We start from the raw sequence: 24342 nt of genomic DNA on the forward strand, positions 1-24342 counted from the left end.
GTCCATGTGCAGGCCCTTTAAAAGGAACTACCTGGAACTCCAGCATCCCTCCATCTCACTCAGCCTCAATTTACACTGGTTTTTATAGCCAGAGGTTATAGGGACTTCTCTTCCTGACACTGAAACCCTGACTTGGGGGCCTGGTGTGGTGCTAGGACCCCTCACTCCTCTGGGAAGACCTCCAAATTACTTTGGGGAGAACTAATATTTTAACAATATCGAGTCTTTCCAATCCATTAGGATGGTAGCTCTTTCCATTTATTGGAAAAAAAATTTTTTGGGGGGGGAGGAGGGAAGACTAAGCCTCATTTTACCTGACAAAAACAAAGTTATTCTTTTCTTTATAAAGGAGAGCTCAATTAAGGCTAATTGATATACAAAAAGAAAATTCACATACTTAAGGCATGTAATTTGAAGAGTTTGGATATATGCATACACTTATGATATCACATTGGAATCTTTAAAAGAAAAAATGTTATCAGGAATATTTTATTCCACAGTTAAATGGGCTTTCCATTCCATTCTACCATACTCAAACACTTATTAGCTATTCCATTATTTTAGTCAGAGATTATCTCAAATAATAAAAATACATTTGACCCTTGAACAACACGGGTTTGAACTGCATGGTCCACTGTGTAGTTCAAGGGTCATTTCCTCGGTTGGGAGCCTGAGGATGTGGATTTTCAAAGGTGCAGAGGTCTTCCCCTTTCCCACTTCCCCCTGCATTGTTCTAGGGTCAACTATAATTCTAAACAGGGAAAAATGTATTCCCCAAAATGTAAATAAATAAAATATACATTAGCCAATCAAGCAAGATGCCCAACTCTGTGTTAAAAACCTTTTGTTTGTTTGGCGTGTACTTTTTTTCTTTTAGCAGTGTGATAAGGGTTGTTCACAATCTAGGAGAAAGTAGTCACTAGATTTGAGGGCCTGAAGTGTTGGATAACATAAGTAAAAAAAACCCAACAAAGTAGATACTGACTGAAAGATAATGGAAAGTAGAAACCCCAGCCTCCTAATGACAGCACAAGATAGCCTCTCTCATTAACTTCTTAAAAATAGTCAAGTGTGATTTGTTAAAGAGAAAAAGCATTGGCCAGAGTGATTTGTGATACCTTGCACTCTAGAGTCACAAGTCAACTCTCTTATAACAGTGCAAAAACAAAGGAGTGAGATATAAGTGGTTCTATAATAGATAAGGGAGAATGCTTAGCACAAAACTAAGGGAGTACAGGTTTCGACTCACTGGTACTTTTTATTGACCACCCAGCAATGGTCAATGCCTCTGTGGTCAAATAATGGAATTACTGAAGCATTAATGAGATATAAATTTTGGATATGATCTAGGCACATCTTTTCCTTTGTGAATAAAAGATACTTTAGAGATAATTGAATCAAAATTTAAAGCTACTTTCTTTAATGTGTAGTAGAGATGACTCTGGTTAGAAACAGGAGCTTGACAAAATGTCAAACTTTAATAATTTAAAAAACATTCTAATGCTTGAAAAAGGAAGAATGGAACTATTAAAATATTCATTACGCGGCCATCTTGGTTCTGTGTTCCCCACATAAAATGCCCATTGAAGTCACCGAAACCGCCCCTGCTGCAGAGCACGAGTTGCCACAGCCCCAGGCGGACATGAGGTCTGGAACAGAATCTGGCAGTGATGAATCAGGACCAGAGCTCGAGGAACAAGATTCCGCACAGGCAAACCACACAACAAGCCCAGCTGGCAGCCGCTGGAATCAATGAAGAACTGGTCAGTAAAGCCAAACAGAGCTGGAGCGAAGAGAAGGCGCAGAAGGCTGTGTCCAAACTTGGTCTTAGACAACTTACAAGGGTTACTAGGGTCACTATCTGAAAATCTAAGAATATCTTCTTTGTCATCGCAAAACCAGATGTCTACAAGAGCCCAGCCTCAGACACCTACGTAGTTTTGGGGGAAGCCAATATTGAGGATTTATCTCAGCAAGTCCTGCCAGCAGCTGCTGAGAAATTCAAAGTTCAAGGTGAAGGAAGCTGTCTCAGACATTCAAGGAAAACACACAGACTCCAACGGTACAAGAAGAGAGTGAAGAGGAAGAGGTTGATGAAACAGGTATGGTAGTTAGGGACATAGAATTGCTCATGTCACAAGCAAATGTGTCAAGAGCAAAGTCAGTCCAAGCCCTGAAGATCAACAGTAATGATATTGTGAATGGTGTCATGAAATTCACACTGTAACCATGGTTCTTGTTTGTTTGTGTTTTTGTTTTTTGATGTTTCGAAAGAGTAACTGCAGCTTGGTGTGAAATCTGTACTATTTCTATCATTAATAGAGTTATGACTCTCACATAAATGTTTCTTGCCCTCTCCCTTCCTCTCTCTCTGAAAAATCAATAAAAAATATTTAAAAAATAAAGTTATGGCTTCTTTTTTTTGTTTTGTTTTGTTTTTTGGGGTTTTTTATTTTTTATTTTATTTTATTTTTTTTAAGTTTTATTGCTTTAAGCATTACAAAGGGTATTACATATGTGTCCTTTTTTTGTGGGTAAAAAATAAAAATATATAAAATAAAATATCCAGTTCTCATCAGAGGTATCCAGCTTCAACAGTATAGTCTATATTTCAAATATCTGCTATTTAAATATGTCTAATAAATAAGTATGTGCAATCCACTCAAATTAGAATCATTATAAAATCATGACAAATCCCCCAGATAATTGTGTATGTGTGTGTGTGTGTGTGTGTGTGTGTGTGTGTGCGTGCGCAGGAGGATGAGGTAGGGTCACAGAAAGAAAATCCACGCGTTAGATGTTTTTCAGCATTGAAATCTTTTTACTTTTCCCTAGAAGAATGATTGGACTGACAATACCTAAAAGAAATGTTGCCAGGCCTGGAGAAATATGTGCTAGTACTTTAAAATAAACACGAAAGGGCCAGGTCATGGTCATGCACATCTATGGATTACTCATCCTCACTTCCAGGGCCTCTCCCTGGCACAGCTGCGGAGTAGGCAAAATTTATCTTTAGATCCTCCTACTTCTCCTTCTGGGCGATGGTCCTCTTCTAGGTCCATCCAGGGTGCTCGTGCCTCATGCTGTCCAGAGTAACGCCCTGGCCTGCCCTCCTTGGAATGTGGCCTTTCCTCTCCCTCTCCTTCTCTCCAACCCTGCAATTCAGTTCAACTGAGAGGAAAACAATGTTGTAAATGAATTCACACTGGCATTTAAATGACTAATATTTTTTATTTTTCCCATGTGTGCTGGCATTCTAAAAGTTTGTTAAGCTGAAGAAATGTGTTCCTTAAGAGGAAAGTTCAATATGTAGAATACACAGCAAAAATAAAAAAAATGTAGCGAGGTCTAGGTTTCCTCAAACCATACTAGCACCATCAGACTGGCAGAGGCCTGCATAGGGCCAGGCCTCATCCCCCCAGTAGAGGGGAAGTCACCACCGCCATTGAGATATATATATATATATTTCAGGATATATATATATATACTTCCAATATTTCTAAAGCATTAAAGTAATGAAGAGTGACTCTTCCTCTTTGTTTGGCTGCACTGAGTGGAGGTGGACGCAATGGGCTGCAGGCCTAAAGCTCTGCGGGCCCAACTGCCGACCCCCTGCACTCACAGCCATCCCGTCAGAGAGGGGAAGTCAGGGGCCTTGCACAGCCGCGCTGTGTGCATTGCCTCCCAAGCTCGTCTGAAGAGGGCGTCCCCCTCTCAGATGATCTGAACCAGAGCCCCCAGTCTCCTCTCCGCAGTGGACCATCAGACTGTACATATTACGAAGACGCTCTTCTGGCCAAACTAGACAGACTCCTCCGAGCCCTCTCCTCAACTAGGCACCGATCGTGTCCCTCATCCTTGCTGGGACAAGTTCCTCATCCCCAACTTCGATGTTTATGTCTGACGTGCCTTTGGCAAGAATCCTGTTAAGCTGGTGTTGCAAGCCTTCCACCCTTGATTTTCATCTGCTGAGCCCCTCACTCCACTTGTCAATTATTATTTTTTTTAATATATTTTATTGATTTTTTACAGAAAGGAAGGGAGAGAGATAGAGTTAGAAACATCGATCAGCTGCCTCCCGCACACCTCCCACTGGGGATGTGCCCGCAACCCAGGCACATGCCCCTGACCGGAACCGAACCTGGGACCCTCCAGTCCGCAAGCCGATGCTCTATCCACTGAGCCAAACCGGTTTCGGCCACTTGTCAATTATTAATCCCCAACTGTGTTTATTGTATTTGGAGTTGGGTCCCATCTCTCTCCTTTAGTGCAATGCTCTCTACAACAGTCCTCCTTATCATTTTAACAAGTGTCAGAGTATTTTTTTCTTTAACATGGATTGGCAGGAACCTTGGACATTTAAAAGTTTTAGCCTTTCAAAAGCAATAATGCCACAAGAATTCTAGTTACTGGCAAAGTAACCAACAATTTATCCAATCAACTGATTGGGCTCTGATAAATAAAATCCCAACAGTGATTGAACCCACAGGTTCACAACCTTCTAAAAGCTAGAAAATTAAATGATTATATCTGGGCTCTCTTGGGAGACTGGAAAAGAAATTATTCATGGTGATTTTAAAAAACCAGGCCTCATTCTTGAACTACTGTTTCGGGCAATCCAAACCCTTGACCCATTTACTATTGCCACCAGTCTATCCCACCCAGCCTGCACACTGCACACCGACGTAAAATGGGCGCGCACACACACACACACACACACATACACACACACACACACTCACTGCCTCCACTTCCCCTCCCCCTCTGTAGAGTACTTAGACACCCGCCTTGGGTCCTCGGGGTGGCCCTGGGCAGAGTTGGCCACCTCCTCTGAGAAACTGGAGGAAGCTGCTGACGCTATAGGCAACATGAGACCCTCCCTGTCTGTGCTTAGAAGGGAAACGCCCTGGACGCTGGTGTGTGTTTGTCTGCATGACTCAGTGGAGGAGCCATCTCTTTGGGAGGAAGTGGGGAGCAGCCTCTCCAAATCCCATTTAGGTACATTAAGGGATGGAAAACCACTTTAAGAAGCAGGAAGGCAAAGGCCAGAATCTATTCCCCGGCACATGACTGTGTTCTGCCTTCAGCCTGCACAGACTCGTTCAGAAGGAAACCATCTATTCCATTTACACAACGAGAAAGAAGTGTGTCTGTCCTTTGTCAAGGTGTCCCAGGAAGGTGGGTAGCTCTCAGAAACAGAAAAGAACTGCCTTTCATTTGCATCACATCTAACCTCCCGTCGGGTAAATACAGAAAACGTTTTAGAAATGTGTCTGAAAACCTTTGTTTCATCAGAGATGCTTTACACTCGGTATTGGTAGGTTTTCCTTTGGCTTAAGTCCATTTGGGTTTCCAGAGCAAGAGGTATCCACTGAATTAGGAAAGTGAGTCAATTTATCCTAATAAATTTTATTACTAATTTCCTGACCTGGGTTATAGGCTCATAATTAGTTGGTTTGTAAGTGAGAATGGTATTCAGTTGTTTTAAAATGTATTCTCTTTTTTAGAATTGATTTTTAGAGGGAAAGGAAGGGAGAGAGAGAGAGAGAAAAGTCAATGTAAGAGCAAAACATTGATTGGCTGCCTCCTGCACTCCTCCAGGACTGAGCCACAACCTGGGCTGGAAATCCAACCAGCAACCTTTTGATGCGCGGGATGACACCCAACCAACTGAGCCACACTGGCCAGGGCATGACATCCATTTTTGGACCAAAAGGTACCATGACAGTGATTTAAACTAGATTATCTGACATTGCATAAAAACGTATTTCAAAACTAATAACTTTTTCTTATCTGCATTACAGGATTGAATCTTTGTTCCCAATTAACTATTTAATGTAATCTGTCTTTATGCATCTAATGGATTTTTCTCCATCGAATAATATTTTCAGATGAATAATTTAATCTAATGTTCCCCTCTGTAAAAAAAAAAAAAAAAGCCAGAACTTGTTATGTGCTAAATCTAGCTTAATTATATTTGTTTTTCATAAAATATATTAAATAAAGCTGAAGGGAAAAGCCTGTTTCAAATCACTTCAATATCTTCTCATTAATTTTTTAAAAACTCAAGCTTAGTTTTTTTTTCTCTTTTGTTATAAATTAATTAACTGAAAAACAGATCTGGTTCTCATTTGAAACCCAGCTCTAATTCAGAATAAGCTTAGTCACAGAACTCCAGACGCAAAGTCTGTCTCAGCCATTGACTGTGCCCAGGGCAAAGGGGAAAACCTAGACAGGAAAGCCTATTAGAGACCAGCAGGACCATCGGCTGATTGAGTCAGGCATCATTAGGGTGTGTGTTTCGTGTCCAGAATTCTGTGTGATCCTAACGAAGTCCTAGGAGGAAAATTACATCCTATATTGATTTATCTCTGAGTCAAAGTTTTATTAAAACCAGCATTAGCTAACAATCAATTTCCCTGGAAATTATGCACCAAAACTGATGGCACCTATGTCACACAAGACAAAAACAGGCTGCAGAAATGTTCCAGATTAAGAGAGACATAGCTGATCCAATACTAGAGAAAAAAAAAATCACTTAAAAGACAATATTAGACCAAGGAATACAATTTGAACATACATTATGGAATAGATATATAAGTATTAAATTTTCTTCAGGTGTTAACTGTACATTATTCCTATTCTTAGGAAATAGACACTGAAATATTTAGAAGTGAAAACTTACAGTGAGTTACTCACAAATGGTTCAGAAAAAGAAATTGTGTGTGTGTGTGTGTGTGTGCGCACGCAGGGAGAGAGATAGTGGGTGATGATGATAAAGTAAATGGGTAAACTAGATGAAGCTAGTAGGGGTTATATGGTTTTTCTTTGTACTATTCTTTTTTTCTAAATATATTTTTATTGATTTAAGAGAGGACAGAGAGAGAGAGAAACATCAATGATGAGAGAGAATTATTGATCAGCTGCCTCCTGCACACTCCCCACTGGGGATCGAGCCCGCAACCTGGGCATGTGCTCTGACCAGAATCAAACTGTAACCTCCCGGTACATAGGTCAACTCTTAACCACTGAGCCACACCGGCTGGGCTCTTTGTACTATTATTTTTGCAACATTCCTGTAGGTTTGAAATTACAGATGTTTCTCAATTTATGATGGGGTTGTGTCCTGATAAACCCATTATAAATTGAAAATATCGTAAGTAGAAATGCATTTAATACTACATTGTAGAGTATGGGTTGTTCACCCTCGGGATGGTGGGGCTGACTAGGAGCTGTGGATCACCTGGACTGGTGTTTGACCAAATTGGGCACCACAGCCTAACCAAGCTGGCACGTAAAATTACACATCACAGTACTGCAAAGAAGGTGTTCAGTGATCAGCATTGTTTAAGACACTGTGGGAAAACGGAGGTAAAGCTTAAAGTGCTCCCTCGCCTCAAGAAAAGTAAGCTGCAGAGACAAACCTGTACGAAGTACCCATGAAATCACTATAGAATAGTTTAAGACGACAGAATGAAAACCTCCTGTCCGGCACGGGGATTCAAAGCAGGTGGGAGCGCCTGGAAGGGCAGGGGGGAGGGGGAGGGTTGAGACCAAGGAGGGGGCGGGACTTAAGAGTAAGGTTTCCCTTGGGAGAGCCCGGAGAGCCGACCAAGGTTCTTTCAGGCTGAGCTCAATTAACTCTTCCCTGTCCCCAGTCTTTTTACTTTCGAGGAGGTTTAAAACAAACTAAGAAACAAAACAAGCCTCGTAAGTACCCGTATGCTATATGTAGGGCTTTATGCCCTACGAAATGAGCATCCCCAGCTAATGAATCCAGCAGATTTACACATGGCTTTCATACCATAAAGGGTTACAGAATTGAAAGCTTGGTTTACAAATTTCTAAATGTCTTAATTATTTAAATATGTGGGAAACTTCTGTTTGCTTTAATATGAAAGCCACAGAATTCAATTTTTTAAATTCAGTACTCCAGTCTGTAAAAGTTTTCGGACCTTTGAAACTTATTATGAACCTATTATTTTATGACTTTGCCGTGGTTTTCTTAATTGAAAATCCAAGCATAATTTAAAAAAAGAATCTAATCACGATATCTAATTACCAAAAACGGTTAGTACTGGCATTATGGCATTTAACTTAAATACAACTTTTAAAAATAATGACTCCCAGGTGGACAGGAAGTTGCCATTAGAACAACTGGAGTTGAAAGAAGCTTATGTTATTAAAGAAGCCCCTTTAAAAATCTCAGCCTAATCCATGTTAACTTTCCAAATCGCATCTGTAAAGTCAATCTTAAAATATCAGGGGAAATTTTGGATCTCCAGGCCTTTGACTCCTTTTTGTTGTTGTTAATACTCATAGCTTTTCCACAAGAGAAACACAATTCTGTCTCGACAGGAGACATCAAACCCTCATTGAAATCTGCAGCTACTGACTACAAGTCCATGGGACTCTCTGGGAAGTCTTCTTGTATTGCTTTTGCATGTGCCAGTAGAGTAAAGCCTTGCATGTATTATTAATAAGTATTTATTCATCTAACAATCACTTATTACTTGCCTATTAGGTGCTAAACTTTGTATAAATGTTTGTTGAGCAGAAATGAGTTAGGTGAGTGGGTTGCTGAGACCAGGTGAACATGTGCAGTATCTTTCTTTTTTGTTTTAATTGTTGATACTATTACAAATTACCCCATTCCACTCCCCCCCCCCGCCCCCGCCTCCTTTGTCTACCTCCACCTAGCCCCCACGCCCCCTCTGGCTATCTGTTGTAGGTGTCTATGGGTTATGCATATAAATTCTTCGGCTAATCCCTTCACCCTTCTTTCCTCCAGTCCCCCCTCCCCCCTCCCCTGACATGTGCAGTTTCATGGGGGAGCCTTCTGGGAGCCTCAGAGGATGGTGGGAAGGACCCTGCAGGTGCTCTTCCCAGTGGCAGGCCTGGAATCACAGTGACCAGGTTCCACTGACTCAGAAAGAGCATCTGGCAGACAGTGAGGCTGTGTTTGACACTTTAATTTAAACACTCTCTTTCCCGAGACTCTCCCCCCTCAACTTTTCTGATGCCGTTTTCCCCAGGTTCTCCTTTCTCTGGCTTCTCTCATTCTGCCTACTCTATGTCAAGGTTAGACCACGCCTCTTTGGAGAGACCTCCCCTCCTCTCATTCCACACTCTCTCCCAGGGCACCGTGTCCACACCATCACTTCAGCATGGGTGATGACTCCCAAGTCCCCACTTCAGTTAAGACCTCTCCTCTGCAATGCCAGTCCAGTGCTGCCAGCACCCCACCTCTCAGGTATCTCTTAAATGTCTAGAAGAAATCTCAAATGCACCATGGCCAAGGCAGGACTCATCATGACCCTCCCCTACTCTCCCACCAGCTGCCAGCATCCCCCTCTCCACCCTCACACCCTGACCTACCCACTGCGGAAGGCCCTTCGTTACTCCTCCTGCCCAGCACCACAAACATCTAGTCAACCACCTGGGAGTCTTTCAAGCCCACTCACTAAGTAATTCTTGAACCTGCCTAATCCTTTATAGCCCCTGTCTTAGTTCAGGGCCACCTAACACTGTCTGGATTCTTTCCATTGTTGAACACTGTTCTTCCTAATTCCAGTTGTAGCCCTTACGCTCCGGCCTCTATACCAAAGAATCTTTCTAAAATGCAATTGCTTTCAGTAGTTCCCTATCACTGTCAAGATTAAGGACAGAAAAAGAGGGAGAAGGTGGGGTAGGGGGGGAGGGAGGGAGAGAATGTGTGTGTGAAAGTGTAATAGAAGCACTGGATCTCCACAGACAGGCCCCACCTACTTTTCAAGGCAGAACAGTATCGGTTAGCTGCAGAGACTCTGGAATTTGAATGCTTGGGTTCAAATTTCAAATTCTTAATTCATGAATTACAAGGTCTTGGAAAAGTTACTTAATATGTTGATGCCTCATTTTTTGTATTAGTTATCTAGGGCTACATAACAAATTCCCTCAAAACTTAGTAGCTTGCGCTGTAACTGGTTTGGCTCAGTGGATAGAGTGTCGGCCTGTGGACTGAAAGGTCCCAGGTTCGATTCTGGTCAAGGGCATGTACCTTGGTTGCGGGCACATCCCCAGTAGGGGGTGTGCAGGAGGCAGCTGATCGATGTTTCTCTTTCATCGATGTTTCTAACTCTCTGTCCCTCTCCCTTCCTCTCAGTAAAAAATAAAATATATTTTTTTAAAAAATCTTAGTAGCTTAAAACAGCAACACATCATCTGAGAGGTGTTGGGGGGTTAGGAATGTGGGAGCAGCTTAGCAAGGTAGTTTTGGCTCAGGATCTCTCAGGAGGTTGCAGTCAAGGCGGCTGGGGCTGCAGTCACCTGAAGGCTTGATTGGGCTGAGCAGATCTTTCCGAGATAGCTCCCTCGCCTGGCAGATGGCAGGCGGTTCCGATTCCATGATGGCTGTTGGCAGGAGGCTCAACTCCTTGCCCTGTGGGCTTCTGCATAGGGCTGCATCAGTGTTCTCATCATATGGCATTCATTCATTCCTCCAGAGTGAAGGATCCGATCGAGAGCAAGGAGGAGGCCATAACGCCTCTATGACTTAGTCTCAGGAGTCACAAATGATCTTCTGCCATATCATTAGGGTAGAAGAAAGTCATTAACCAACCCACACTCAAGGGGAGAGGAGTGAGGGTCTACTTCTTAAACAAAAAAGTATCAAATAATTTGTGGATGTATTTCAATGTTACCACAATATCCTCTTCTGCAAAATGGAGGTAATAACAGTAACTACTGTATAGAATTTATGAGGATTAAATGAGCTAACACCTGCTCCGGGTAGAATGGTGAATGGCGCAAGGTGAGAACTCAATCAGCACTGGCTACTGCTGTCATTGCCAAGTCTCTATCCCACCACGCCCCCCTCATCAACTTCCCTCATAAATCCTGTCTCCCAGCATTTCTGAACTACGTGTAGTTCCCTGAGTCAATGATGCAGTCACCTTTGTGCCCTGGCCCTCCGGTCTGCCTTCCTGGAAGGCTCTCCTATTCCATATTTCCCTCCAAGCACCTTCCCAGAACCTCTCAGGCTGGGCTAGATGCCCTGCAGCAAGAGGCCCAGGGCTCCACCAGCCACCTACTTTCTTCCTTTCTCAATCAAGATGGTAGGTGTATCTTTCGCTGATAAGTGTTTCCTCCTTGGGAAGATCTTCCCTGATATTCCCAGATGTTCCTTCCCATGAGATTTCTTGGAACCTCAAGCATTTGTGTATCATTATGCTGTAATGGTCTCCCACTAGCACTGGGAAGGTCATTGTCTTACTCATCAGGCACAAGCACAGTGCCCGGAACACAGTGGGTATCCAACAGATGATTTGTTAAACAAATGGATAAGTATCTAAGACGTCAGAGAATACTTTTAGTGTCCAGGAGGAAGCACAGAAAAATCAGCAAAAGAGTCAGTCAAGTACCTCGGAGGAGAGCTCTGGCTGAAGACGGCCACACTAACTGATCTATTTTGGATGCTCAGAATTCTGTAAACTACAAATTGATGTTGTAAGTTTATAAGATCACTACGTTTATAAACTATAAATAGTTCTAAGAACTTTGAGAGAAAATAAAATCTGTTCACTGTGTTTAATGCCATAGATATCCCCCTATATTTAATACATTTTCATAATCTCACTTAAAAGTTTAATTGTTTCATTATTAATGTCCGAAGTAGTTAAAACAAAGCACCCAGAGATATATGTGAGACGTTCGCCTGTAAACACACTGATGGCCAAAAATGCAGTATGGCTCAGATCAAAGAAATAATCTTAACAACAGCCACAGAGTAAATCATAATCTAAAATCTCTTTTTCAACAACAACTCAAACAGGAACGGGCAAACTGAGAGCTGACTTTGTGACTGACCGGGAAAGCACGGTACAGATAACACAGGAACGAATAAAGGGAAATGTGAAACGTGAAGATGCTCGTGCTGTTAGAAGTAGCTGCTGCTGGCCTCCTGTCAGAGGAAACACACCAACAGCTTCCTTAACGTCTCACCCGGAGCCTCACCAAAGTTTTAGTTTGAACTTGATTTAATGAGTTTTCTGTTCTCCTAAGTAGATTTCTTTCCACTTTTTGAAAGATGTGTTTTAAAGCAATTGTGGTAGCTTTCAAGAGCCAAAGTTAAGCTCAATAATGTTGGACTAAGAGCCAGCTGAGTAGGTCTTTTTGGATGAAGCACCCTGTCTGGTGTGCCCTCAATCATGCCTTGTAGGTAGCCGGCAATGTGTTCCACACACTATAAGGCAGGCCCTAGATGAGGATTAGGGAATACTAGAGTTTCTGCTAACATTTCCCCGTGCCCAACAAAGGAATATCCGTGTACAGCTGTTGTACCCTTCCTGATGTGTACATGGTTGCAGCTGACACATTATTTTAGGAGTTTAGTAGCAGCTTCTATGACCCCAACTCCAACACTTAAGCCCTGCCTTCTCTGAGGAACTCAGAATACAGAAGCAAACAGTGCCTTCCAAACTATGAGATTTGGGAGCAAACGTGAGAGACAAGTTTCCTGCTGTAAACACTCTTATGAAGGGGCTTCGTGAGCAGAAAAGCATTTCAAGATCAGAAGAGATCTTGAATATATGGGAGCTGGGTGACCCAGATTTTCCAGAGTGAGCAAGATTTCAGATATTCTGCTCCTGTAAGAGCATGAGTCATGGGTCATCTGGGCCACCACGTTAATTTTATAGGCAAAAGAAACTGAGGATGAATAATTTGCCAAAGATCGCACAGTAATTAATGCCAGATGGAAATGCTAAACTGTTCATTCCTCACTGTCCTTCTAACCAATTCCCAGGACAAGAGTCAAGGTCTCCTGCAGTTTTTTCACTACATAACACTGACTGTGCTTTTCATGAGTTGCATCATTACAAGACAATCTGAATTAAAAAAGGAAGTTTCAAATGAGACAACATTTCCTCCTACAAGAATGAATGGTTTAATGTTGGAGATTGGGAGCGAGCAAGAGGCTATTTCAATGAAACTGAGAACCTTGCAGTAACCAATTCAAGAATGAACTAATAGCTAGCAAAACATGTGAACTTTATATTTGTTAGAAAACTTAATCTGAATTGTAATTCACAAAAAAATAGACTTTAAAAATGGAGTCAATACTGATCATACAATAAAATAAAGGAGAGAGAAAAATAATCTTGAAAGTGGACAACGTACAGGGTGGGGCAAAAATAGGTTTATAGTTGTGAGTACGGTAAACAGTTTATTCTTTTTTAAATTTTTATTATTTATTGATTTTTAGAAACAGATGGGAAGGGAGAGAGAGAGAGGAACATCAATATGTTGCTCCACTTATTTATGCACTCACTGGTTGATTCCTGTATGTGCCCTGACCAGGGATCAAACCTGCAACCTTGGTGTATCAGGACGGCGCTCTAACCAACTGAGCTAGCAGGCTGGGCCAGAGTTTATTCATGTTTTGTTTATTAGTTATTGTATTATTTTCCATATGAACAACTATAAACCTACTTTTGCCCCACCCTGTACATTCACTTTTGTTTCAATGTCATGATTATTCATGACTACCGAAAATGAACCTCAGACTTGGGGTTTAGGAATATCTCAATCTTAATCAAAGAGTTAAAAGGGAATGCAAGTCAGACATATATAGTCTGACTGGGTCCTAATGCTCTTACTCTGACCACCAGGGCAAAGGAACAAACTGGGAAGGCAGAAAGACCTCAGTTGATCGACAGACTCACAGTTTTCAAAATCATTTAAAGTGCTATTTATTTATTTAAAAAAATAACTTTTTTTCTGACTATAAATCTACTTATTATACTTTTGCAGAAGATATACTTTGTAGATATCTTGAAATACTGGGGGAAGGAAAGAAAAAGCAAAGCACTCATTCTTTGCACATCCTATATAATAAAGAGGTAATATGCAAATTGACCCTCACACCTTGCACCATCACAATATGGTTGTCACAAGATGGCTGGCAGGGAGGGCAGTTGGGGGCAACCAGGCCTGCAGGAGAGGATAGTTGGGGGGGATCAGGCCTGCAGGGGAGGGTAGTTGGGGGCGATCAGGCTGGCAGGGGAGCAATTAGGGGGTGATCAGCCTGGCAGGCAGAAGTGGTTAGGGGCAATCAGGCAGGCAGGCAGGCAGGGGAGCAGTTAGGAGCCAGCAGTCCTGGATTATGAGAGGGATCCCAGATTGGAGAGGGTACAGGCTGGGCTGAGGGACAACCCCCCGCCCCTGCACAAATTTCGTGCACCAGGCCTCTAGTCTGTTAATATTTGCCTATGTTTTTCATTCTTTCCCTCCAAACACAGTAATATTTTTATATAACTGAGATAATACTATGTGTATAGACTTTAACTTCCTCTTTCATTCAGTAAAGTATTATGAACATTTTCATGTTACTTAAAATTCTTTGCAAGCAGTTTGCAAATGGCTGCCTGATAGTATAACCATACCCTAATGTATGTAATGATATTTTTATGTGTAAGTACTATAAATAACACGGTGATGAATATCTTTGTGTATACTAGTAAATCATTGTCCACATTTCTGATTATTCCTACAGGGAGGAACTCAGAAGTTAAACTACTAGGTAAGAGTTTGGACAAGGTAGGGTTCTTGATAACATCTGTTAAACTGACTTATAGAAAGTTGTACCAATGACACAGTGGTGTGTGGCTGTCACAGGGCGAGGTGCCTCACCACTGCCTCAGTATCTCTGAAGTTAATCATTACAGATTTTTTGCTGATCTGGAAAAAAAGGAGTACCACAATGCCATTTTAGGTTTATTTTGGTAATTAGTGTGTTTCATGTAATTATTAGCAATTTGCATTTTCTTTTCAGTGAATTACCTCCTGTGTGTTCTTTAACCATTGGGAGTTGTTCTTTGGTAAAGTAATTTAGGTATACTATATGCAATGATATCCCATTACTTTCCTCACAATCTATTTTCATGTCACTTGAGCAAATGATTATCTTTTAAAGCTTTCTAAAGAAAACTTCATGACTCTATGTAGTAAAATAAATTCTTAAACCTGTCACAACAGTATAAGCCTGAAATAATTATGAAATGACTAATTTTTACTCAAATCATACATTTGACATTTTACAAAAAAGGGCATTAGTCCTGGCTCTGTCTCAAACCAGAAATTTTACCTTAAATAAGACAAAATTTCAATGACCCTCAGTTTGTTCATCTGTAAAATAAGATGCATAATCTTTAAGACTAACTTCAAAATCAGGCAGTCATGTCCTTACATAAAACAATACATAGCACCACCTAGAGGTAAAAAAAGAAATAATTTTATACATCTTTCCCCTAGGTAAAAATAAATTTTTAGTCTTTAGCAAAATATAAAGTTGATAAATTTTATGTTAGCATAAGTTTCCTGAGTAAATGCATAGGAATTTCAATAACCTCTGTAAGACAGAATAAAACTTTTCTCATGAATCTGCAACAATTCTTAGCTCCTATATAAATCTAGCTCATTTTTTTTTCCCTATCATCACTTTTTTAGGAGATCAACCAGTCTTTGGCATTGCTTGAGAAATCAATGACATCTTAAGTCTGACTCTAAGGGCTTAAAATGTGATATATTGTAGTACACAATATATATTGGGTATCCTAGACTCATTCTTTACCCTTTGGGGCTTGTGGACTTGATGAAAACCCTGGTTAAAACACACACACACACACACACACACACACACACACACCAAATTTCTCTATGAGTAGATACAAAATATCACACTCCCTGGCCTCAACTTTAGGGAAAAGAATGCCTAAGTTGGAAATGTGGGTAGCATCAGAAAATTCTAGTGGTGATGCTCTGAATGTACCTGGACTTGAAGAAAAATGTAATGGATGGAAATGTTTGAAATCTATGGCTGTCTGATCCTGCTAACATTCTAGAGAATTACAACAGTTTGTTTCAGTGCTGATGTCAGCAACAATATCCTCTTTGTAACCCCCTTTGGAACTTCACTATTTTAATTCCTACTTTCTAAATTATTCTGAGTGTTTTTCATCTTCATCATGTTTAATCTTTGAATTAAGCTCGCCATGTGACACTGTGTCTTCTGATTGTCTTGGCTTCACCCTGTCCCCCCACTTGCCACCCCACCCAGGTGTGCTATAATGTGCACGACTGTGTGGACTAAGTGATAACACCTTGCTAGTGACTATGAAGACACAATGCCTCTGGCAAAGGTGAATGTACATAGTAAAATGGAGTTCAGGCAAATACATGTTTAAAAACTGCTGTCACAAAGTTCAGGGAGAGTGTTGCCAAAGATCTGAGTTGACCCTTCACTGAGATCATGTAGATTTAGAAAAAAGAAAACAAAATCCTTTTGGAAACTGGCTTAAATTTGTACGGGATCCAACTTCTAGCTCATATTTTGGGGAACAGAGTCCCTTTGGAGAATTGCATCATTATGAGTTGTTCTGAACAGGGAAGAGTAAAAGGAACGGAAAGACTTTCCCAGCTATATATCCTGAAAGTTTTCAAACATCCAGAAAGATTGAAAGAATAGTACTATGAGCACCCACAAACCTACCCCCACATTTAACAACTGTTAACATTCTTTAACTATATTTCTTTCTAAAACATTGAAACTAAATTGCAAACTATATATATATATATATATGTATATATATATATATATATATATAGAGAGAGAGAGAGAGAGAGAGAGAGAGAGAGAGAGAGATACATTTTTGCTTAATCCCTTCACCTTTTCTTTCTTTTTTTAAAATATATTTTTATTGATTTTAGAGAGGAAGAAAGGGATTGAGAGAGATGGAAACATATATGATGAGAATCATTGATCGGCTGCCTCCTGCACGCCCCCTACTGGGGATCATGACCCAGAAGCTGCAGAGAGTCACCTGGCTATCTTTGGAAATTACTGATGCCCGACTCCCAACCCCATTCATTCTCATGTAATAAGGTTGGGGTATGACCTGGGCATCAGGATTTTTCAAAGCTCTCAGGAGACTCTAAAGTGCAGCAAAGTTTGGGAACTGTTAAAATACAGTATTTCTTCAATGTTATTTCTTCAAGCTTTTTTCGACACCTAGGTTTCATGGACAGCATCCTTACAGATTCTGCTTATTATAGACGGCATATTCCTCTGTTTAAATTAATGATGTCTTTCCAACTGCATCCACTAGCGGTTCTCAACCTGTGGGTTGCGACCCCTTTGGCGATCGAACGACCCTTTCACAGGGGTCGCCTAAGACCATCCTGCATATCAGATATTTACATTATGATTCATAACAGTAGCAACATTACAGTTATGAAGTAGCAACGAAAATAATTTTATGGGTGGGTCACAACATGAGGAACTGTATTTAAAGGGCCAGAAGGTTGAGAACCACTGCTGACTAGACATTCTTTAATCCTTATTAGAATGTCAGCTCTGGGAGGGCAGGGATTTTGTCTGACTTGTTCTCTGTTATATCCTCAGCATCTAGCACACCTAGACACACACATTGTAGACACTTGATAAACATTCAATGAATGAATGAATATTCCTCCATTATATTTAGTTTCCTGATAAACTCATTCCTCACACGATTTCCAATAAAAGTGATGTATATTGATGACATAAGAAAACTGAGGAGGAAAAGAGTCTCCTATTGGCTTTACCAGGCTACAGGGGGTACCAAATTAGGACACCAATAAAGGAAAGAGAGCCAGTAGAAAACATCAGGTTTAGCACCCAGGCAACTTCTTTTCTCTTCTTGAGGTCCCCGTATTTTGAGGACTCAGATTCACATAAAGATACGGATAATTACAACAGTAATATTTTAATGTTTGTGAGTTATGGCAGGCTAGTACCTGACAAAATATACACAGAATATTGCAAAAGAGGTGATTAGAGTATAAAAATTTCAGCCTAAGTTTGGTAAACATTTTGATGGGTATTATCTGGTAGGAAGGTAAGTCATTTATGTCACTTATTGGGTTAAGCTGATCTCTCATTCTTTGTGAGTCTCTTTTGTAATCGAGGAGACATATCTGTCAAAGAACTGTTCTAGAAATGAAGATGACTGATGATTTTTACCGCGAAGACTATAATTTCTGTGACATGTAAGTGAAGAATCTGAAGTAACTCGGAGTTTTAACCATTAATCACAGCAATCTGGTTCAGAAAGGTATAGTTCTGCCTTCCAGTTGTTGTTGGAATCTTGTAAATCACCCACCATCATTTAAGGTGAACAATGGGGTCATTCATCTTATTTAGATTTTTATAGTTTGATCTGATATCCTTTTGGTTCTCTATGAAGGGGAATTCTTTAAACCTGAATTGTAAGAAATTCCAGCCAGCACTTTCCCTGAGCCAGCATACATCTGTCCAAAAGAACAATTTTCAGTTACTTCTTTGTGTGATAAGTTTGCGTTAAAAAGCTAGTAGTATGACGACAGTTTGCAAAATTTACTTTTTGTGTGTGTTAAGCGTTGCACTTCACAGACTGAGAGAGGAAAGAGGCCCGTGCGTGTCCAGGTTTTGGTGGCAGCCTTGTCCATGCCTGCAGGCTTTTTCCCGTCAGAAATTTGGCCCCAGTGACGCAGATATTGGTAAATTGTTTTCCCATGAATGCTGTGCTCCTGCAAACACTGACCTTTGTTGAGGATTGCATCACCAGCCAGCAAGCATTTTCCGAATTCACACGTCTTCAGAAATATTAGAAATGTGGACAACAGAGACCGAGAGGAGCAATTTTCATTAATAATCATAAGAAGGCCCTCAGTATATTTTTAGTAAAGCACTATACCCAACAACAACAAAAATTACTTCCTTTTTAAAGTTTTATTTATTTATTTTTTTGGTTAATCTTCATTCAAGGGTATTTTTTTTCTTTGATTTTTAGAGAGAGTGGAAAGGAGGGACAGAAGGGGAGAGGGAGAGAGAGAGAGAAAGAGAGAAACACACTGATATGAGGCACATCAATTGGTTGCCTCCCATACCTGCCCCGACTGACGGGTTGGGGATCAAATCTGCAAGCCAGGTATGTGCCCTTGATCAGAATCAAACCCAAGACCCTTTGGTGTGCAGGCGTACACTCTAACCACTGAGCGACACTGGCCAGGGCCAATTATTTCCTTTTAATAAACTAGAATAAAAATGTCATGAGGACAGAGATTTTTGTCTACTGGGTCATTACTACATCCACAATGTAAGCATAGAGTAGGCATTCAATACATACTTACTAAGTGGGTATGTTGAAGGTTCAACTATAGAGGCACACATGAGGCTCTGGGAAGACAAGGGCCACCAGCAGACTTCAGTCTAAGCAGTACCATGAAGCGTGTGCTTCTGTTCCACCAGCTATAACCTGAGGCATCTTCAGAAATCAGGTAGAAACAACATAATTGAACTGAACCAAACAGGACCTGAAGGCACAAGCACAGGGAAAAAGTACGTGGCCTCCATTCTGAACCTGTGTACTCTGCCGCCTACTGCTCCCCTCTCAACCCTCACCCACTGGACTGTGGGAGCTCCCTGTGCAGGGGCTGAGGCTAGGAAAACCCAGACCTAGTAGGTGAAGGCATCTGTCTTACCAGACGTTAAGAATTATTTTCACCCTGGCTGGTCTGGCTCAGTGGATAGAGCATCAGCCTGGCTGGTCTGGCTCAGTGGATAGAGCATCAGCCTGGCTGGTCTGGCTCAGTGGATAGAGCATCGGCCTGGCTGGTCTGGCTCAGTGGATAGAGCATCGGCCTGGCTGGTCTGGCTCAGAGGATAGAGCATCGGCCTGGCTGGTCTGGCTCAGAGGATAGAGCATCGGCCTGGCTGGTCTGGCTCAGTGGATAGAGCATCGGCCTGGCTGGTCTGGCTCAGTGGATAGAGCATCGGCCTGGCTTGTCTGGCTCAGTGGATAGAGCATCGGCCTGCGGCCTGGGGCATGCAGGAGTCAGCCGATCAATGATTCTCTCTCATTCTTGATGTTTCTACTGCTCTCTCCCTCTTCCTTCCTCTCTGAAATCTATAAAAATATATTTTAAAAGATAAAATAAAATGCCAAAGAAGACCTAAATAAATATACAGGGATTGGAAGATTCAGCATGGAAAATACTGAGCTCCACTACTGGTCATGAAGACGTAACTGGTGCAGAATTTACTCTCCCACCTGGAAACCTGGACAAAAATACGAGACAACTGTTTTCAGCCACTGTGACAACAGACAGGAAAAGACTCTGAGAAAAGGAAAACTTCTTCCCATCTGGTGACAATTTTGAGATTACAGCACAGGGAAGGAAAACTCAAATCACAGTGGTCTCACTAAATTGATGAGCGAGAGATTGGATTTTTTTTAGGAGGAGAGGAAGCTGGAATGTATAAGGCAAAGTACCAAAGAGGAGGGAGCTATACAGAGAAAGAGCTTCCAAAATGTGCACAGGGTCTTCTTGAATGTTCGGCTGAATACCAATCTGCACAGGCATAGACTGAACCTCTGCAACACTGGGCGAAGGACCACCACCAGAGGCTGTAAGCTGGGCCATTCTCAGAGTACACAGAGGGCTAGGATGTTCAAATTCTACCCAGCCAGAGTAGACTGGCCTCCCTAAGCCATTGGGCAGTAACAGAAATTCCAGAGGGGTTAAAGTTTATTATTAAAACTAAAGTAGCCCTAGAGGGAGTCAATGGGGAAAAGAAGGGGACATCTGTAATACTTCCAACAATAAAGATAATTAAAAAAAAAATAGCCCTAGCCCAGAGGAATTGGCTCAGTGGTTGAACATCAACCTATAAACCAGGAAGTCATGGTTCGATTCCCGATCAGGGCATATGCCCAGGCTACAGGCTCGATCACCAGGGTGGGACATGCAGGAGGCAGATAATCAATGATTCTCTCTTATCATTGATGTTTCTATCTCTATCTCTATCTCTCCTTTCCTCTCTAAAAGAAAATAATAATAATAACAACAGCCCTGGACAGTTTGGTGTAGTGGTTAGAACGTCAGCCCATGGAATGGGGGATCATGGGTTCAATTTCCAGTATGGGTGCATTTGGGAGGCAACCAATTGATATGTCTCTCTCACGTAGCTGTTTCTCTCTCTCTCTCCCCCTCCCTTCCCTTCCACACTCTCTAGAAATCAATGGAAAAAAATATCCTCTGGTGAGGATTAAAAAAATAATAACAAAATTAAAAATAATAAAATAATAAAGTAGCCCTAGCAGTGGTCGGCAAACCGCGGCTTGTGAGCCACATGCGGCTCTTTGGCCCCTTGAGTGTGGCTCTTCCACAAAGTACCGGCTCTTCCACAAAATACCGATTTGTGCGCATGGACCACAAAGTTTCAATCGCACTGTACGTGCACGCCCGCACGTGGTATTTTGTGGAAGAGCCGCACTCAAGAGGCCAGAGAGCCGCATGTGGCTCGCGAGCCACGGTTTGCTGACCACGGCCCTAGAGTAAAGGCTATTCTAGGAACACTCTAACAAAGCTTAAAATAAACCTCCAAAATATAATGTTGAATCACAACGAACCTAAACACTAACATGTGTGCCAAAACAAACTTCAATACTCTGAAAAAAGACAACAAAATGAAAACACTTAACATAACATTTATAACGTCTGATGCCAAATAAAAAATCACTAGACAGCCCTAGCTGGTTTTGCTCAGTGGATAGAGCGTCAGTCCCGGGTTTGAATCTGGTCAAGGGCACATTCTGGATCCCCAGTAGGGGGCGTGCAGGAGGCAGCTGATCAATGATTCTGTCTCATCATTGATATTGATGTTTCTATCTCTATCTCCCCTCTCCTTTCCTCCCTGAAATCAATATATATATTTAAATCACTAGTCAGAAAAAAAAGCAACCTGTGAACCAGAAAAGAACCTTGAAGTGATAGATATGAAATATGTATAAATTATATGTTCATATATACATAATACATGCACATATTTTATATTCACACACTCATGTATTCTTGGTTCAACCCTTTTCACTTTGACTTAACTTCAGTGCTAATGCCACCAAATTCCCTGATAATACAAGTGATCACTTCATGTACACAAAATGTTCTTTCCATGCTTTAAAATCAAACAAAAACCCCGTGATTATTAGTGAGTATGGAAAAGGACATTCTAGTGATTTTGCTTATTCATGTTTACCAAACCCTTTATGCAAAAAAAAAAAAAAAAAAAAAAAGCTAAACTTTTTTCTCCTTGTTATTTTCTTCGGCTTTCCCTATTCCCAGCATGGGCACAGCAATCCAGTCACCGTTCTAGTTCCTGTGATTCTCCCTCACCTACCGTAGAGAGCATGACATTAGTAATAATCAGAACAATGGTTCTCAAACTGCGGTTCCCAGACCAGCAGCATCAGCATCCAAAGGGGGCTTGTTAGATATGAAAACTCTTGGGCTCCACCTTACAACTACTGAATCGGGAAATCTGGGGGTGGCTCCAGCAATCTGCGCCTTAACAAACCCTCTGGGTGATTCTGGTGCTCGTTCACGTTAAGACCCACCAAATTAGAAACCACTAATATCAATGGACATTAACATCATGGACCCAGGATCTCTCAGAGAGAGATTTTCAGGGAGATAAGAAAAAGGAGATAGAACAACTTCAGGCAAACACATTAGAACACTTGGGAAGCACAACAATAGGCCATCTGAGCTCTTAAATCCCGGGCATGGGCAGCTTTCACGACTACAGTCTGCCTTCCCGTGTGCTACTAATATAACAAGAGGCATAAAGAAAGTCCCATCTTCTTTGATTTAAAATAAATTGCTTAAGAATTTTCAACTTGGTTGGATATTTGATATTTGCTTTTATCTTTTGTACCTCCCCTTTGTACTAGCGATAATTATGAATTTTGAGGTAAGAAGACGGAGGAATGTAAGAATCCCCCAAGGAGCTTTTTCAAATATACAGGGGTGAGCAAAAGTAGGTCTACAATTGTCACGCAGGTTATGGTTTACAATAGCTTAATCAACTCAACAAGAATAAACTCTGTTTCATGAACTCACAACTGTGAACCTACTTTTCCCACCCTGTATATGTCCCATTCACTCCAACTGAAATGTTGGTGCAGGAGCAGATGAGCACGTATATCTGAGAAATCTTCCTTGTGATTCTATTCGACTTTCATCCTCACCTCTCCCCACACCCAGCACCTATATTAGCCTCTTGTCAATGCAGGAGGAAGTATCGAGATCACTCGATTTCTCTTCTGTCCTCCAGGACTTACTATAATGCACCCACTATGGTGGGAGATATGGTCTCTGACCTAGAGATGACATTTTCTACATAAAAGAAACAACTAGTGAAAAGTATTAAATTAAAGGCAACCAAGAGACTTTAGGACTATGAAATTTGGAGAAGGACAAGAGCTAGGTTTCCCACTCATTTTCATGTTATCTTCTCATCTTGGAATATTGGGGCCAGATAGTTTAAGAGGCCAACAGGACAAATATGTACTCACATTTCACTCATGCTTATAAACAAAAAACACAGAAGAATAACAGCAGTTACATTACAAAACACACCTGAAAATTACAGATTAGAGTTAGGGCCGAGGTAACCCAAGAGAGAAAACAAGAAGGGCTCCTTGGACCCTGGCCCTGGTCGGAGGCAACCAATCGATGTGTTTCTCTCACATCGATATTTCTGTCTTTCCCTCTCTCCTTCACTCTCCCTAGAAATCAATGGAAGGATATCCTCAGGTGAGGATTAACAAAACAAAACAAAACAAAACAAAACAAAACAAAAGAAAGAAAAAGAAAAAAAGGTAAAGTGAAATAAAATAAAAATATTTATTAAAAAAAAGAAAAGGTCTTTTAATTGAGAGCTACTCTCGAGCTCATGTGCATTTCATGTTTCTCCACTCCTTTCCTGTTGCCTGGTTCTTTGACATTTTGCGTCTTGTTTATTCTTTTAATAGTGGATAAGTAGCACAGGGGAAATAGTAGATACATTTTAGTATAATTTATCTCATACTCTTTAATAATAAAAGCCCTAATGATAAGAACATTTCAAAGTATTGGCTAAACTTTATGTGGAGATATGGATGTGAATTGAAGATATATTGTTAAGTGAAAAAAAGAAACCTAAGGTGAGTATAGTGTATATCCATGTAATTTCTGTTAAACAGAAAAATAATACTTATATTTATGCATAACTGTTTGGGAAAGATACACATGAAACTGATAATATTGCCCCTAAAAAGAGGAACCAGGTACTGGTGGACAGGGTAAAAAAGGAGAGCTTTCACTGAAAAGTCTTTTGTTTTCCTTTAATTTTTAAGCCAGGTGTTTGTATGACCAATTTAAAAAAATAAATAGCATTTTTTAAAAAGTACTGGCTAAGAAAAGATTTAGGAATCTCAACCCTTTCTTCTAAGAGGCTTCACG

At 41.0% G+C, this 24342-nt stretch overlaps 1 pseudogene; it reads left to right on the forward strand.

Moving 5' to 3' along the window:
• The first annotated feature begins 1557 nt into the window (after positions 1 to 1557).
• LOC132217536 (nascent polypeptide-associated complex subunit alpha-like) lies at positions 1558 to 2252 on the forward strand (annotated as a pseudogene).
• The last annotated feature ends 22090 nt before the right edge of the window (positions 2253 to 24342 follow it).

The sequence above is a fragment of the Myotis daubentonii genome, chromosome 1 (assembly GCF_963259705.1).
Source record: "Myotis daubentonii chromosome 1, mMyoDau2.1, whole genome shotgun sequence".
Classification (NCBI taxonomy): Eukaryota; Metazoa; Chordata; class Mammalia; order Chiroptera; family Vespertilionidae; genus Myotis; species Myotis daubentonii.